Below are 6,340 nucleotides of genomic sequence, written 5' to 3'. Positions count from 1 at the left end.
AAAAGTGAGTTATATTATTTTTTTTAATTATTTATTTATTTATTTGAGAATGACAGACACAGAGAGAAAGACAGATAGAGGGAGAGAGAGAATGGGTGCGCCAGGGCCTCCAGCCTCTGCAAATGAACTCCAGATGTGTGCGCCCCCTTGTGCATCTGGCTAACGTGGGACCTGGGGAACCGAGCCTCGAACCAGGGTCCTTAGCTTCACAGGCAAGCGCCTAACTGCTAAGCCATCTCTCCAGCCCAAAAGTGAGTTATATTATTTAATATAAACACTAAATGCACCAGCATTAAGCATGGTGAAAAGCTGAGAAAAGGTGTCCTAGGAGGGAGATAGGACTCAGAAGGCAATATGATAACTAGGAAGTTTTCATACACATAGCTTTCAGAACTCAGCAGACACCTACTCTGAGTCACGAACTCACTTTCAACCCATGGTCCTCTTACTCACAGACTCACTCCTATCAAACCAGCGTAGACTCTTCACTTGTAGCTATGGACACAATGATAGACAGACTCCAGTAAAAGAAGTTCAATATAAATTTCTTTATTCAGCATACAATTCCAGTTATAATTTACACCTAGGATAAAATCTTGGTATTTTCAGTGGTCAGGCCTAAGGAATAGTAAATATATTAAATACCATATTTTTAAAGGTCTTAAATAAATATCAACTTCAAACATCTTAGTATTTTGAGATCTCTCCTGACTAGGACAGTGGCCATGTAGAGAGACTTTTTCTTTCTTTTTACAACTGAAGCAGGTAGACCCTCAGCAACATATTACCTTTACATTTTAGCCCAACACCACAATCCAGCAGATAGAACATATTTCATCACTTACTTCCACACTTAAATTAACTAGAGCTTCCTTTTAAATTTGAAATGATTCAACTTAAGGGAAAATTATTAAAATCAGATGAATGCTCAAAGTTCCATTATTATTACTCATCAAAAACATCAGTTTTCCAAAAATTCCATTAGCATGTAAATAGCCCAATTCTTTTTGAATGAATGTAATAGAGTCTTGAAGACTAAGTAATGATTTCTTCACTGCTCTCCGCTTTGGTTATGGAGACAGGATCTCTTGCTGAACCCAAGATTCAATGGTTCAGTCTGGATAATGAGCATGCCTCAGACCCCTTGTTTCTGTCTCCTGAGGGATGTGATTACAAGCATACCACCCAGCATTTAGGTGAGTGCTGGGGTTCTGAACCTCAGTACTCACACTTGGAGTGCCTTATGTACTGAACCATCTCCCTAGCACTAATGTCCTCATTCTTTTAAGTATCAACTCATTATATGCCAGGAAAGTCCTAAGCCTAGCATGTGGCCTAACATCTGAAACCATCTTGAAATGTCTTGTGATAATGCTCACCAGTAAGTGATGAACTCGCTCAAAATGATCCCTTTCTAACTACTTTCCATATGGCTTTGCACCTGTAATTCTCTTACCTGTCTAACAAAAGCATAAAGATAACATGCGCAGCGACTTCCCCATGGGTCCCCCTTCTTAAATCCATTTGCATACACACCACTGCTTTGTTGAATGAAGAGGTAAGGCAACCTATGTGCTGAATAATATTTGGAAGTTATTTTATATCTAAAGTGAGCAACAGTAATATGAGAAAGGACAGTAATTATTAATGTGGCCTTGATGAGAGTGAAAATTTGTGCAGATATTATGGAAATGAATATATGCAGAATCCTCAAAAAATTAAAACAGAACTATCCACTGTTCTGGTAATTTAATACTTAGTGAATTTTCAGGGGAGATAGCATCAGCCTATCAAAGCGTTATTTGAACGGCAGTGTTAAAACAATCCTTATGACTGCAAAGTCATGGGAGCCACATTCGTGGTTGTCCCAAGGCAAAGTGACATATTATTCTACCATAAACTTATTAAAATTTGAATAAACACCAAGAAATGAATGGCTTATGAAATAACAACTATTTTGATTAGATCCACATGCTAATTACATTATAGAAAGCAATGATTTTAATCACTGTTGTAAGCAGAATATAAGACTTTTGGAAAACATTTAACAGTTAAATTTTTATTTCTTTTTATAGTTAAATTTTTATTAATGCACACTGGCTTTTCTTGAGAAAGGTTTAATGTCACAGTGAACAGGTTTGACTTTAGAAAATAATTCACAGCTTTTGTTTTTCCATATGATATAGATAATTAAGGGAAAGTCTATCCAGTCATTTCACAAAAACATGTTTTGAAAGGAATACCTGAAATATTAAAGATAGTGCATGTTTACTCTTGACACTGGTGTTGTGCAAGAATTTATTCAGAAAACAAATGTAATGCGAATTCTGATGCTTAAAGCTTGGTGTTATATTAATTTTACTGCATATTAACAAGCAGTTTTAATTTAGCATGTATCTATGTTATTGTCTACTCAATTTTCATAACCAGACTTTTTGCTTTTATTATTAAATGCCTTACAAAGAGATGCTATGCTTTGTACCCGTTAATTTTCAATTTCCATCCAATGCAATTTCATCATTTCAAAGGACCAGTATAAGCAAGCTTATAAGATAAGTCATTAATGCTTTGTTTAACAACATTAAATTAAGAGGGAGAAAACAAGTGGCAGAGAACATTCTGTGCCTGCATTCTCCACAAATATTTGGGGAAAGTGTTAAATATATTTATTTACTGAAGGGCTTACATTGTTCAGAAACCATTGTTTCTATACATGCTGTTTGTAATTCTGTTTCAAGAGCACTTAACAATGAACCTTATTTATTTCTTTGTGTGTGTATAGTTATATACATGGAGGTGTGTTTGTGTGTGACATGCTTGTGTGTGGGGGGGAGTGTACACGCACATGTCTACACACTCGCCTTGGCACATATGTGGAGCTCTGAGGACAATCCGTATGTTAGTCTTCAGCCTGCACCCTATGCGGCCAGGGTCTCCCTTGATTTTGTTTTGATTTTTGGCCTCACTGGTATGTACCAGTCTAGCTGGACTGAAACCTTCAAAATTCTCTGGTTCTGCTTCCTTTTGATGTAGGCCCATTGGGATCAAAGCAAGCCGTATGTGCAAGTTTGGGTCTGATTTTATATGGGTGTTGGGGAAAGGAACTCAGACCTGCGAGCTTGAATAGCAAGCACATTTAAACACTGAGAAATTTTGAGCCCCAGTGAGCTTTATTTAAACTGAACTGAATATTTCTAAAATTCAGCCAAAATCTTTTTTCCAATAGGTATGGATAAAGGGACTAAAAAGCTCATTGCAATTTTGGATAGCATTTCCTTCAGATGGGTTTCAGAAAACAAGACAGTGTTTAAAAAAGTGGTTGTCACATAAGAAACAGCTCATATATTGGGGCCATTGTTATTGTTTTCTTCCCCCATTGGATACAAGCTCTCCTATGGTGGAATGATTTTTATAGACATTTGTGTAAATTTTACCTAACTGAAGACAATGAATACAGGTATGCTGGTGTTTTCATTTGCAGAATGACAGTTGACAGGAAAATGACTGCCATTGCATTGAAATGTACACATTTTTTTAAGCAGTATGTGCAACTCTCATAATGTTTTGTTTCACTCCAAAATATAACTCTATCTGAGTGTGTTCTAATGCAGTCGTTCAAAAATAAAATATAATGAGAAATACACCCACAGAGAATGAAGTGCAATCTTTGCCACAAGTTTTCCTTAGGCGATTTTAAATTGCATAACACCTCATCATCAACAGCCTGAGTCCCCGACAGAACACAGGAACAGGGGCAGATTCCTGAAGCAGTAACGAATAACAGGTTCAAGATGCTGATATAAAAATTGTGGTGTGTTCAAAAACAGCTCGGAATAGAAATGTACCACACAGTCATCTCCATTTCTTTCTTTTCGAGAACATTGGAAATCTGATTTGCCTTGTACTCTTGAAAAAATTCATACATTTTTGTGAGTGAAATGCATTGTAATTTTCTATTTAGCTTTACATGGTAAGCTGTAGCATTAAATGGTGGAGTTCGATCTCTTTATAACTCCATTGGCTTTCCTCGAAACACTACTGTCAAATTTCATTTCACATCTATGCCATGTTAAGCTTGCCACAAGTTTCATTATTCTTTATACCTGTTCAGTGAGATCCACTTTCCTTCATTATCTAAATTAAAATTGTACTGAAAATACCTTATGGGCTTGAGACATAACTCAGTGGTTAAAGGCACATTCTTACAAAGTTTTCTTGCCTGAGTTCAATTCCTCGGTCACTCATGTAAGGCTAGTCATTGTGAGCAAGAGTCTGCAATGTTCTCCCAACCTCCAATACACAGACAAATGCACATGCAAACATATATACACACATGCACATAGATGACATAGATTAGATATAGATATAGATAGATTAGATATAGATTAGATATATATAGATAGATATAGATTAGATTCAGATATAGGTGATATAGATATAGATATAGATTACATATAAATATAGATATAGGTACAGATATAGATTAGATATAGATAGATAGATATAGATGATATAGATATAGACAGAGGTATAGATATAGATAGATATAGATATAGATGATACAGATATAATTCCCTGAAATCACTGTATAAAACACACATATTTAGAGCTCAGAAGAGAGCTTGTGTTCTTTGGCTTTGTTGAGATCTGAAAATCTCCTTCATAGTTGGGAAGAATTGTCATCTAAGCATGCCACGGCTGTTGTCCTCTTGAAATGTCAGCAGCTGCGGTGGCCAGCAGGAACCCTGCATATGATGTTTTCAGTCATGGAGACACGGGGAATCCTGAGACGCTTCCCCTTCCAGAGGTTTAGAAACAATTAATGGTTACTAGGAGAAGTGCTCACAAGACCATACCTCTTGTTAAAGATCTATAGAAAATTAAATTGCTTGGTTGGGTGGGGATTTTAAGGATCTGTCTTCCCCGAGAACACAGAAACCACCACTAATACCGCTAAAGGTTGTGGAGGGAAGAGAAGGATTGTTTTTATCCTATTTTTAACATGTGTATGTGTGTATGTTTGTGTGTGTATGTGTGGGTATGTGTACTAGAAAAATGTTTAGCAAGACAAATGCCCATTTCATGACATAATGCCATCGGGTGGGGAAGTAGTAGATGTCTCAATGTTTAAAAGTGCTATGGTTCAGTTAGGAGGGCCTGAGAGGTCCAGAGATCTCCTGAGTTCAATACCCCAATACACGTCTCAGTGTCTGGGGATGTCCTTAAACCAAGTCCTATGGTTAGTGGACCTGAAGGTCAAAAAATACTAACTAGGTTCAGAGAAAGCCTCCATCACCTGGTAACAAGTCGATGAGCAAAAAAGAGAAGGACACCCAATGTTTTCTTCTGGCCTGCATGTATGCACATAGTGCAGTTATATCTATATGTGTGCTTGCACATAACACATCACACCACACATATGCTGCATACACATCCACTCCCTTAATGAAAATAAAACTGTCCATTGGTTTCCTAAGTTACTTGACTCAGATTTACCCATGCTTCGGCATGTCTGTCTTGTGAAATGAGCGGGTAGGGAAAGCGCTGAACTACTACACGGTCACAGCGGCATACTTACCAGGTTCTATAGGTGGTAGATCATACGCTAATGGAAGTTATCAGGGAAAAACTCTCCAGCTGGCTTCTCACTGTTTAATATTTAAAAGAAGAAGAGACGCTTCCTTATGGGCATTCATTAAGCCTGTAATGCCTCATGCTGACTTCAGGTCAGAGGATTCAAAAACACCTCTTTCCTCCATGAGCACAGCGTATGGCATGGTGTGTGTGTGTGTGTGTGTGTGTGTGTGTGTGTGTGTGTGTGTGTGTGCATGCCTGCCACTTCCCACTGTCAGAGACACTGACATCAGGGCCACATATGTACATTTGCACCCAGGGTGCAAGAGGCTGATCAGGCATCCTTTGCATTCCCCTTCCACAGTAGAAAACACAAGGACAGTTAATCGAGGTGAAGTGACATCCGGTCATTTGGGCGTAACAAATGTGGAACTGAGGTTTGTGTAGGACAGAGTAGAAATTGAGCTGGTGCAAAGGTCCTATGCAGAATGACAAGGGAGTGAGTAAATCAAAAACAAGCAGAAATTCAATAACCTTGACATATGAATACGGCTGGAAAAGTATCTTTATCATAATCCAAAGCCAAAATTCATTCACTGAGAATAGCTTAAATAGTTTTATAATTCAGAATTAGAGTGATAAGAACCAAAAATACACCTTAAGAGGAAATTGCTGTAATTAAGATATACAAAGAATAGAAGAGGCAAGTTATGTAGGGAGCCAATGCAGACGCCATTACAAAATGGCGCTGGCTTCCTGCCAAGAG

The sequence above is a fragment of the Jaculus jaculus genome, chromosome 15 (assembly GCF_020740685.1).
Source record: "Jaculus jaculus isolate mJacJac1 chromosome 15, mJacJac1.mat.Y.cur, whole genome shotgun sequence".
Lineage (NCBI taxonomy): Eukaryota > Metazoa > Chordata > Mammalia > Rodentia > Dipodidae > Jaculus > Jaculus jaculus.
This window is presented reverse-complemented; position numbering follows the sequence as displayed.